The sequence below is a fragment of the Scomber japonicus genome, chromosome 19, assembly GCF_027409825.1.
Source record: "Scomber japonicus isolate fScoJap1 chromosome 19, fScoJap1.pri, whole genome shotgun sequence".
NCBI classification, from domain to species: Eukaryota; Metazoa; Chordata; class Actinopteri; order Scombriformes; family Scombridae; genus Scomber; species Scomber japonicus.
This window is the reverse complement of record NC_070596.1, coordinates 31,677,420-31,690,325: the sequence shown is the minus strand read 5'-3', so window position 1 is coordinate 31,690,325 and position 12,906 is coordinate 31,677,420.

Sequence of the window (12,906 nt, the reverse complement as noted above, 5' to 3'; positions counted from 1 at the left end):
GAAGTTTCTGCTCTCATGAGATTATTGTGAAGTTGAATATCAGTGAAAACTAATGCTCAATAAAGTCATATATTTTAAAGTTCATGTTGTGTGATATTAAAGTGTTGAATGTTTCCAGTCCTGAGCAGCAGGTAGAGGACAGAGTCTCTGCTCGTCTCAGGAGGACGCAGGTCTCCACAGTTCACCTCCTGCAGACACACTTTATTATTAATAACCTTTATTTTACCTCCAAAGACCATTACATCTTCATTTACAATGGTATCAAGAAACAACACAAAACTATTAGGTAAAATAAAAGAAAGTTTAAACTAATAAAAACAAGTAAGCAGATAAGTGAAGGTATGAGATCAGGCCTTTAACAGCTGTAGTGGTAAAGAACATCATTTTAAGGCCTGTTGCAGATTAGTACTATTATCATGTGAGTTCAGCATTAAAAGAGATGAAATATTGGGTGTTAGTAACTAGTAAAGCTTTATATATGAATAAAAACAGAGTACAGTGGTGGGTACTGTAGGGATCGTTAGTTATAAACCTTAAAGCTGAACAGTCCCTCCTTCCTTTCCTTCCTCCCTTCTTTCCTTTCCTCCTTCCTTCCTCCCTTTCTTCCTTCCTTCTATCCTATGTCCTCCCTCCCTTCTTTCCTTCCTTCCTCCCTCCCTCCTTTCCTTCCTCCTACCGTCCTTCCCTTCCTTCCTCCCTCCCTCACTCCTTCCTTTCCTTCCTTCTTCCTCCTGTCCTCCCTCCCTCCTTCCTTTCCTTCCTTTTCCTCCCTTCCATCCTTGATTTGAGGACAACAGGAGGGTTAATGTGATGCTGATAATTAAGATTATTGTGCAGCCAGAATATTTATACTGGAGCATTTTCTCTCTGTTCCAGTCCTGTGACCGTTACATTACATTTTGGTTTTGCTGGATCTTATAATTCATTTTATTTAACTTTGACCTGTTGTCCTCATTCATACTTACCTTTTAGTGACACCTAGTGGCAGAAAAAGCACATTACAGTATAAAATCAGTGTAGAAACAGGATGACATCTGCTACTCTCTGATCCCCAGATAAAGTGGACCAGGTGTAAAACCTTATCAAAGTTTAAGGTTGCAACTTGTTTATTTTTGCTTAATAACTTTTACAGTTTGATATTCTGATATAACAAACCACGACACTGCTAATCAGGAAGTACTCGAGGACTTTTAACTGTCCTTGGTGTAAATGTAAGAAAATAAATAGTTTTATACACTGTTGATTTAATTGTGTTATACAATAAAATAAACCCATTATGAGGATGATGCTTAGTTTGGGTACTCATCAGATCCTACTAATCCCAAATATCTAGGAGAAATGTAAAATGCATAAAATACCAAATGTTGCTTTTTGCATCAAATGAAATGAATCCTGAACTTTAACATGAGACACAAACAGCTTCGAGGACAGTTTGTAGATTTGTGTGAGGAAGGAAACTAAAGGTGAGTGTAGACTTAATTAGATTAAAATATGTTATTAATGGTGTTTCAAGAGCTGACTACTCACACTCAAATTACCCAAGATGCAACGCAGCTTCTGAAAAAAACCCAAAATACAAACGTCACAGATCATCACCTGGGTGGTTTCAAGTTAGCTACAGCGAGGGTATGTTCGCTTTCTATTTTCAAAATAAAAGCACCAATTCCATCGTTATGGTTTTCTTAATAATAAAAGGCAACGGGTGTTTTATTTTGTTAAAATGACCGGAAGTGCGTTACTCGCTACGGCTAACTTGAGCGGCTCCAAATTCTCAGGAACAAAACTTTAAACAAGTGTTATTTGGACAAGTTAGCATCACATTGTGGATCTAAAGAGCTAATTTACTTTCTTCCTAAAAAGGTTAGAAATGTGGATAAAGTGGTTTATTTACAGAGTTAGAGCAGTATGCGGGTTCAGCCTCAGTGTGCTCAGGTTTCCTTCAGTCCACATCAGCTGTGGCTCCATCTAGTGGTCACTACAGAAAACATCATTATCCAGAGTGGATGTAATATTCTTCAGGATATGTTCGTTATGATGCTGTGAGCTGTGTTTTCTTTGAGTCTCTGTCAGACTTGCTGCTCAGAATAAAGTCAAACAGACATTTAATGAACAAAGTTCAGCAGAAGCTTCAACAGACTCAGAAAGCAGCTGATGATCCAGTGAAGACACTCTGAGCAAACTGATTTCATCAAGCTCACACTTTATTCATCATTCAGAGAAACATGATTTCATGTAGAATAACACAATATACTGCAACCACTCAAATATCACTGCTTAGAAAATAAACTACATGAATGAATACAAGTGTTCCCACATGGCCTGTGTCACCTGAAATATTAAACTCATCATTACAAGCTGTATGATTCAAATACACGTGAAGAAAATCTGATCAGACAGAAGCAAATACTAAACCATATAATCCTCCCTTTGGGTGTTCCCACACCTCCAATCAACCCAAGTCCTCATCAATTAGCATTTAGCATCATTCCACAGTGATTATACAGATATAATATGATTAACATGAGATTCAAGAAGTTTTTTGTCATGAAATTCTTACTTTGCTGCTCTTCTAACACACAACAGTAATATATATGAATTAAAAAAGATAAAAAAGACTAAGAAGAATAAAATTAAGTAAAAATAATACAATTATAAAAACAAGAGAAATGCCAAAAACTGTTAATACAGTATTTGAAGTCAGTTATAAATGTAATGTAAGCATGGAAAAACTCAGTTCAGCACTTGCCTGCGTTGTGCAGTTGTGTGTAAATTAAAACAAAAATCTGAAATATATCAAAAATACAGTTTGAATACATGTTAAAAATATTACATATAAAACTAAACTATTGCTCAGTGATATTTAAACTCCATCAAAATATAATCAAAAGATATGCATCAAAACTTAAAGTCAAAATAAAAGTAAGAAGTAGAAACAATTAGATAGTGTGAACATGGCAGAGAAATGTCCATCAGGTTTCTATAATCCCCTACTCCAACTACTGAAAGCAGCTGTGTGCTTCTTGTTTCTTGGTTACTGAAGTGCAGCTGAACACACTGATGCTGTGTTTTGATCTGATGACTGAAGCTGAGAGCAGAAAAGAGGCTCAACTATGACAGGAAGTGATGTAAAAACAGAGTATTGATAAGAAGAAAAGCAACAGCTGCTGTTACTGTGAGACAGATTGTGGCGCTGCTTTGACTGATGTGGATCAACATATTTATGTATATTGTGTGTTTGCCATGTTGCACTCAGTCAGCTGAAGTTTGAAGACATTTATGAAACGTTCCAGAAGTCTGAAGCTGAGTTTTTATGAATCAGATGATCTGCAGCATCAGAGTTTCTACAGCGTTCATTATCCTGTAAAATAGATTTCATTCATCTCAAACACAACTCAAAGTGTTTAAAGTGACTTGCAGCGTGTTTCCAGCTGTTTTGTGTACAAACTATAGTATAGTATAAAGAGGGAAGTGATGATGTCACTGAGCTGAAGATGACACATTTATAAAGTAAAACATGTTGAAGTGTGGAGTTATAAAGAAGTGAGGTTAGCAGACCTCTGTGTAGCTCTGCCACTGTAAAGCAACATTTAAAATCACATTGAACTTGATCAATAGGAGGAGTTAAGAAGTTAAGACATCTAATCTGATCAAGTTTACAGATGAATGAAAAGAGAAGTCTACTGTCACTGTCAACTATGGTTCATTTACTTATTCATCAGTGTTTGAGTCGTTCATGACATCAGTATCTGGAGCTTTTCACTCCTCCATCTTCTCTACAAAGCTCCTGAATATGTTTCTTATGTCTTCATCATAAACACACAGTGCCCCCCCCAGCCTCCCATACTGTGACTTTGATCTGTTTACATCAGCAATACAGGTCCAGGGTGTATCCACAGCTACACACCACTGTGAATGATCAACATTAGCTTCCCAAATTCCGAATCCATGAGGAAGTCTTACAGATTTGATGTTTTTCACTTCTTTCCCACGTGTAGTGTGGTAGGAACCATCACGCCCCTGCTGGCCTCCCCAGGTCTGGACATTCACATCACTGTCGACTTTGTTTGAAATGCTGACGTAAAGATCTCCAACTGCAACAACATCAGGAGACACGTTACTCAGACTGTTCACATCCGTGGTGAGACGTTATTCGTACTGAACCACTGGGTACAGGATGCTCAGTTCAGTTACTGTCCAAACAGTCTAATAATCATGATGTGTGGAACAATCTTTCTAAAGTTTCACCCAGAACATTTTGGCAGTGCACCACTTACATGTAGCATCAGTGTAATAGTAAAGGTACTATATTAATCTGCAATAAGTTAAAATCCTGTTGAAGTTAAAAAGCTCATAAAATAAACAATTCATTTTTAAAAATGGATATGATTAAAAACACCATAAAGTCACTATAGATATGAGTTAAAACTGTAAACTCATCAGATGTCTAAGAAGGGGCTAAAATGTTAATGTTATCTCTTATTCATTTCATTGTTTGTTTTATTTGTTACAGTTAAAAACTAAGCTATAATAACCTCTGTCTTCCACTAAGGAGGTCTACACCTGTCAGAATCGGGGATCGATTATTTTGGTCTGCGCCCACATACGGGGGATTGTCATTACCCGATGTGAGTCACACATGCGCAGTTGAGTCTGCCATATTGGACAGTTATGTACGGCAACTCCGCTTGGAAAAAACACATTATTCACCCGACTCAATCGCGATTCGTGAGAAATATGAACTTTAGAGTGTTTTTACATCTCTAAGGTTATAGTTTATCTTGTTTATTAAATATTGTTTTATCAGCTGCAGCACTGGAATTATTTTAGAAACTAATAACAATTATAAATAATTGAATTGTTAATTTAAGTTTTAAGTTAACATTTTATTTTCTGCAATTAAACATTATAGTTGTGATAATTTAGGTAAAATCTCCTAATTTTCTATCAGGCCCCCCTTACCTGCCTCATCTAAGGTCCGAGAGTGAGTGTATGTATGTATGAAAAGGGGAGGTGCTGTGACGAGAGAGACGAGAGAGATGCAGTAGACATATTGTGTAGTGACTAGTCCTAAACGCCACTACTGGCTGATAATGGTTGGATGTTCCGACGTGCACTCAATACGCAGACTACTTAACTTGTTGATAAAATAATTTATTCGTCGTTTAAACACAACGCTTAATTTAGTATAATAGTTTGTTTGCTCTTAATAGAAAAATAAAACAATAAACCAAAACAACAGAAAATAGCTGCAACCTGAACGCAGTCAAAAAACTTTTTGCCTCGCCATCAGCACAACTGTGGTGATTGGCATGACCCTTTAAAATAAATCAGTGTGCTGCCAGTATAACCATGCACCCCCTGCTGTTTGGGAGGAGCACCATACTCAAACTCATATCTGGCTCCTACATATTGAGAGAAACTACTGTGTTGTGACCTGTACAACAGAGTGTAAAAAGAGTGAAAACTAAGTCATAAAAGTTAGAAACAGTGAAGCAGTTCCACTGCAGAAGCCGCCGACCGGGGAGAAGTGCCGTTCTTTTCAATTGAGTTTCCATTCTTCAAGTCTCGGTAAGCTAGCTTTCCCGGTGCTGCTTGGCTAATGGCTATGTGTTTGTTGTGGTTAATAAATATTAAAATGTTGAAGATGCATAATTCATGCATACTGTCTAAGATATGTGTTAAAAGTAGTCATTTTACTGTAAAGGAAAAATTGGAAATTCATATTACTGTGGAGAGCCTAACCTCTTTACTTTTCATGTTACTAGAAGTACTAAAATACTGTCAAGCAGTAATATTGATTTAAAAAGGTAATATGTTATAAAATTGATTTCATGTTAGAATAAAGAACTTTGTTAAAAACTTGTTTTACCTACATGGTGAGATAGACAGAAAGGAAAATAAGGGGAAAATACACATTTAAGGTAATGTTGTTAAATGTTACTGTGTAATGTGTTGTATTATTATTTAAACACTGGTTAAGCTGAAAGGTTAATTCACATTTTCATGTAAAATATTTGTAATTTGTTAATGATTTTATTCTGTTAGAACAAAATAATTCTAATGTCATTAAGATTGAATTGAGATGTTGAGCTAGAAAATAACATGTCATAATGTTGAGAAAATACATTCAGTGTTATTTAGATGTTATTATCTAGTATAATGTTGTACAACTTTAAAGAGAAAATATAACTGATTGCATTGCATTAAGGAATGAGATAAATAGAATATAAACTAAACCTGTGTTGTAAATGCAGGTCAGGTTTTTGGGTTGAGTGAGAAATCCTATGGAGGAGTCGTCCAACAGTTCCAGTAGATGGCGAGCCAACCAGTTGATAGATCTAGGATTCCACTGAAACAGTGGATCTACCTTCTACTTGTGGTAGGATTGTGTCAGTCACCGTGACTGATACAGCTCGAACTCACAGCAGACTTGGAGTGCTCTCTGACTAAACAGACTTTGATAAATCAGGCTTCAGTCTGATTTGGACTTAAACTTGACTTTGAGCGAACCTTGACTTTGATCATCAGACATTGACCAGAAATTGAAGAGTGATTAAGTCACACATAAGGACAATTTATTTTATGTTTAAGGGCCATTTTGTTATTTTTCATATTGGTGTAAATTGCGTTGTTCTGCATTCTGAAGGAAAACTAAAGCTGCAGTTAACTAAACTCATGCCTCATGTGTTTATGGTGATTGTGCTCTACTACTTAGCTCCTCCCGAATCTAGAGTATAGGGCACCCAAGAGTGGGTTACAGGTAGTTACTGTAGGACTCCAGCAGAGGGAGTGTAGAGCTGTCAGTCATTACATTTATACAGTCTATGGTCATTACACACGTGACCCGAGGAAAGTTTGTGTGTCTGTGTGTTTTTCACATTAATACTCATAAATATTTACTTCTAAAAAAAAGAGTCTAAGTAAAAAGAAAAAAGTCTCAGTCACATCAGCCGCTAACCCAGATCAGGATATATCAATAAAGTTTATATTTAAAAAAAACTAATGAACACTGCGCATGTGTGAACAACGGCTCATGTATTAATACTTTCCCGGTTACATACAGATGTACAAACTTGTGTTGAACTTCTATTGTTTCTATACTTTGTGCAGACTTGCATCCAACTGCTGAAACGTCTTTGAAATACATCTATCCAACATATAACAGTAGTTTGTCCAAGTGGTGTTGCTGTAAGTAGCTGTCCAAGATGGCCGATGATGGCGGACTTTACTGCGCATGTGTGACTCACATCGGGTAGTGACAGGGAGATCACGCGCAATGTTTTCCTCACTTCAAAGCTCGGGTTGAGGACTGCATCACTTGTGTGGTTATTTATCTCTGTTTTCCAGGTATGTGGTAAATAATGTGAACTGTGAAACTGTAGCTGTGCTTCCACCTGCTTTTATGATATGAGTTTAAACTGATTCAGTGACTGGATGTTATTTATAGGGCTACATCCCCATTTATCCATTTAATCAACAGATTCACCAAAAACTATCAAAGAAAACTTCTGAGTTCATGTCAACTTGCGTTCAGATTGTGTGTAAATGAAATGTCTGCATGTTCTCCTGTTTGCTTCACGTTGAGCCTTCAGGGACCAATACAGTTTTCAGCAGTGATATAAAAACCATCCCAAGAGTTTAAACAGAAACATGCAGGAAACTCACCTTCTGGTTGATCTGAAACTAGTTTAGCGATGCTGTGAAACTTCTTCCCTCCGCTGGATGTCAGCTGTTGGAACGTAGGAGGGCTCAGTTTTGGGTTTTTTTTAGTATCGTGTTCTTTAGTTTTCTTGGTTGTGACATCTTGAAGCTCTTTATGAAAGTCTGATGGAACATGATGATCAAATGGGAAAGCTCTGATCTTCTGCAGGTGTGTACCTGAAAATATGAACAGACACATTTATAGTATCATTCAATCCAAACACTGAGACTAATACACAGTAAATATGAAGATGGATTACCGATTGCTTTGAACTGGTCGTAGTTGAATGTTACACAGATGAATATCTGAGCATTTTTTATTCCACTCTTAGGGTAGAAATGATCTGGATCTCTGCTATAAGGGAACTGTCGTGTGCTGTGTAAGAGCCAGACTCCTTTCTGGCCTTTCTCCACCATCACAACTCCTGTGAACATGAACAGTCAGTCAGCAGCTCGTCTGACAGAGCTGAACCCCAACTGACCCAAACAGAAGGTCCTGGACCAGGTGGACCAATAAGAAGAAGAGAAAGACATGTTCCCTGTGAGAGAGATGCTGTATCTGTTTACCTTTACAGTGACCAAATGAAGAAGGAACTGCACCTCCAGATGTGTCCGTTGGGTCATCTTTAGCAGAGTAACCGTCTGGAACGTCATCATTGTAGCTGATGAATCCAAAGTTTGGTGGCTATAAATAAATAAAAACAGAAGAAACAACGTTTTAAAGTTTTCTGGATCTGTTGATGGTCACATGTTCAAACAACAACAACAACAAAATGTCTGTAATGATGTAAAGTTGAAAGAAAATGCAGAAATTAAGGTCAACTTGCTGTCTTTGAGTTAAAGTCAGACTTTCTACTGATCAGATTTAAATTAATCTGTTAACTACAGTGGGTCAAATCAAATCAGTTGACAGACACCGCTGGTCAATCCACTAGTTTGGATTAAAACATTTACAGAACCTTGTCTCCACTTTAAAGTAAAACACTGCATAACATATATTTGTGCACTTTATTTCCTGACAGTGATTATTCAGTGAGGATGTTTTTACTCTCATTGCATCACTGCATTCATGATAACATGAGGAAACCTTTTTAGACTCAGTGAGATGATGATTGTAAATGAAAGTATTTTAAATGGAAGTTAAACATTGTTCAATTTAAATGTATTAGATTCTTTCCAGTGCGAGGCTTTCATACATTCTGTCATTATCATACATTTCTAGCAGCTGTGGTTATAGACCATTATTATGAGTATTTATTCTTTTGTTAGCCAATCTGTTAATGTCAGGATGTTTTTGAATAAAATAAAACAGAAGGAAATGGTTCTCACCAGAGGTTTAGTAAAGAGCGGCCGCAGGGTGTTTGCCAAGATGCCGTCAGCAGCATTGATGGCCTTTTTGCTACGTTTATGTGTTACCTGGTTGTTTTTGTCTGGATGAATGTAAACATACTCCAAACCAGTCAGCTGTTTCTCCTGACTTCTGGGAGTCTTGTATAAGATGAACCTGATGAAACAGTCAGAGAAGACAGAAATCAGAATATAATATAGACTCTGAGGAGTAAACTGTGGCAGTCACAGAAGTAAACAAAGATGTTAATGACTTACACATAAATGTAAGAATCCAGGTTACTCTGAACAATTACATTACCTGAGATGTAAAAACTGTACAGCATGTTAATATGCACTGTAGTGACCTCGTTATCATAAACCCACAAATGTATGCAGCAGGTCAATAATCACATTTCTTCCCTTGTCACTTGACATTATTTTTGGAACCAGGGTTTGTTATTTTAACTGCATTTTTACTGAATACAAGCTATCATGCAGTATCTCCTGATCTCCCCCCTTATTTTTTCTCCTATAGATTAATTTGCATACACACTCAGCTAATGGCCAGACAAGTATGTGTTCACAACATTAAATAACGAGCACTTTATATACTTATTAACTCATTGTTCATAAACCAAAGTATAGTACAAATAACAATCCTGACCAGGGGAAGCCACTACGTCAAAATTCAAGGGGATCAAATTATTATCAATTAATTATTTCAAGTCTATCCTGAGAGGAACATGAATATGTGAATATAATTATATAACTATCCATCCTTCAGTTGTTGTTATATGGAACAAAGTGCCGGACCGATGACTGACAGAGCAACTGACCGGCACTGACATCCTCAGAGCCACGCTGCTAGTATGACTGAAGAAAATGTGAGTAGTGTTTTAAATAGACACTGCACTCATTGGCTGAAAATGATGTGCGTTTTTTCTTCTTAATAACACACACCCTAACCAAAACCTCTTTGTTGCTTGGGAGACAGCTGCAGAAAAAAATATGAAAAAGAAAGTGCCATCTCACCAGTCCACTTCCTGATTGTCTTCATCTTTGCAGGTCACTGGGCCCTGCCCAGCTGTCAAGGAAAATTAGGTGGATAAAAGATAAGTGTGTATGTGATTTAACATTTTCACAAATATATCTTTTTGGCAAATCATTCCAACATATTATATAAAGATTATAGGCCACCTTGTGCCCTCCCTTGGTAAAGGGCCTGGGCCCTGCACATAAGCTACATTTTTCCAAGTAGCTCTAAAAATTGTAGCTACGTGGAATTGCCTGAAACCTGCATCCAACATCCTAATGGCCACCAGGGGGCGACTCCACGTGCTTCAAAAGGAAATCTGATTGTATGGAAGTCAATGAGAAAATGATGATACTTGATTTATTATCTCTGTAAACAATTTCCTAATGACTTTATGGTCTCCATCTCTAGTTTCAAGTCCTCTTAAATACAGCATTTAGAGTAAAATAGATGATAAAGCAGGATATGATTTTGGTATGTACTGTATCATAATCTGAGATTAGAAATGGCTGTAACTATTTCAGCTCATTAAAATTATAACATTTTGGTTGCCTAAAAGGTCTTATTCAGTGTTTGGTTGTACTGAAAGACCTAAGAGTTGACTGTGCAGGTTTTTCAACATGTATAGTTTCTTATGAGCCTGTTTTGTGCTAGTCAAAATTAGCATTAGCATTATTATCATAGTTAACCACAGACAGTGCAACTTTAACAGGTGCAGAGTTGAGAGCATCCATATCAAGTGCATCACAGTCTGATGTGGCAAGGCTTTGGAGCAATATACATTCAAATAGCAGCCTGTTTTCCCTCAACCCAAACTGTGTGGATGCACAAGAGGCTCATAAAAAATTAAAATAAAACAATTCAGCTTTAACTCAGTTTTCATATATACTGCTTTGGCAGAAGATTTGTGTGATTACATCATGTCCCAGTCTCATGTTTCTGTCTTGCAGCTTACCATCCGCACCTGTGGAGTCTTCCTGGAGTGCTAATTTCTGTAGGTCATCTGCCAACTCTTCAGCCATCGTGCCTTCAGCCACCGTGCATTCAGACATTGTGCCTTCAGACATCGTGCCTTCAGCCACCGTGCATTCAGACATTGTGCCTTCAGACATCGTGCCTTTAGCCATAGTGCCTTCAGACATTGTGCCTTCAGCCACCGTGCCTTCAAACATCGTGCCTTCAGCCATCGTGCCTTCAGCTGTCATGCCTTCAGCCATCGTGCCGCAGACACCTGTTAAAATGAGAAGAAATGTTGTAATCCAAAGACAACTACAAGAAGTGTCAATCCAATCATTAAGAGTCTCTTTAGGGTCACTTTTACATTCTCAATTCAATAAATAAAAATAACTGAAAAAAATCTGTATGTCAATATTCAATGTCATTTGCTTTTTAAAAGCAAAGCTTTAATATTTTGTAAAATGTCTTCATTAAATGTCTTGTCTGGGTCTTATTTTCCTAATGGTCATCCTACATAAATGATACAATCATTTCAAAAATCAGAATAAGAGGGACAACTTTGTACTTATATGTGTTGTTAACATTTTGTTGAAAAGATAATCTCAAAGAAGGTGTGAATATAAAGCCTGTTACATGACAGACAGGGCAGAGGTGATTTTAGTCCTATAAGCATAGTAGATTATATAAAGTACAAACATTTATCTGTCTACTGGGTGTCACTTTGTTTTATCTCAAATTACCCATAAATACAGATAGAAATGATGGAATCATCCAAAACATATTTGGCAAAGTGTATTAGTGACTGACATCCTAGACTTTACAGACTGTTGATGAAGGTTTGACACAGTGAACAAGGCCTCAAGATTTGGTTGTTGCTATCAGAGTTTAATCGATCAGGGATGAGAATGTGTGGGTGTTGTACTGAAAGCTCTGGTTTTACCTTTTGAGCTACGTTACAGGTCTCAGGTGTGGTCACGAGCTCTGGCTGATGATTGATGAAAAAAATGTCTGAAATGGGTTTGCTTGGCAGGATGTTTGGACTGGAGGAGCTGAAGAAAGAAAGATAGATAGATAGATAGATAGATAGATAGATAGATAGATAGATAGATAGATAGATAGATAGATAGATAGATAGATAGATAGATAGATAGATAGATAGATAGATTTTATTGTCCTATGGGGAAATTCATTTTCACAATCTGTCAGAAACACCACCAAACATGAACAATATACACACACACACACTGTACAAATGCCACCAGACATTGAACAACCGACACACACATCACACTGAGGGCTGCTGGGTCCATATGAGGTTACTGATTGCTGAGATGGCAGACGGGACCAAGCTCTTGCTGAAGCCCGTCTCCATCTCAGAGTCCTGCATCTGTGACCAGACGGCAGCAGAGTGAAGTGAGTAGAGAGGATGATCCGGGTCGTTAGTAATTGCTTGTGTGAGGCGTGTGATGCTCTGTGGTTGTTCTGGTGAGGTTGGGTGTGGGATGATTAATCATCTTGGAATGCGTTAGAAGTTATTTTTGTCAGTTTGTTCCTTTGAGTGGTGGACAACATGTTGTTAACACATGGTGTTGTTTTCGAATGACATAGAGTCTCTGTTGGGATCTTTTGTGAATGTTGATGAGTGACACTTTATTTTCTCTCAACTTCCCCGTAAATACAGACAGAGATGATGGTGTTATTGAAAACATATTTAGAGCTTAGAATACAGCAACTGTGTTATCAAACACAGTAAAGAACCTTAATCCAAATGATATGAGGTTTTACAGACTTAGACTAGGATAAACTGTGGGATACAGAGGTTATTAGAGTTGTAAGTTATAGAAAACAGTTTAGTTAGTGCTTAATAATTGAATTACTAATGCTAT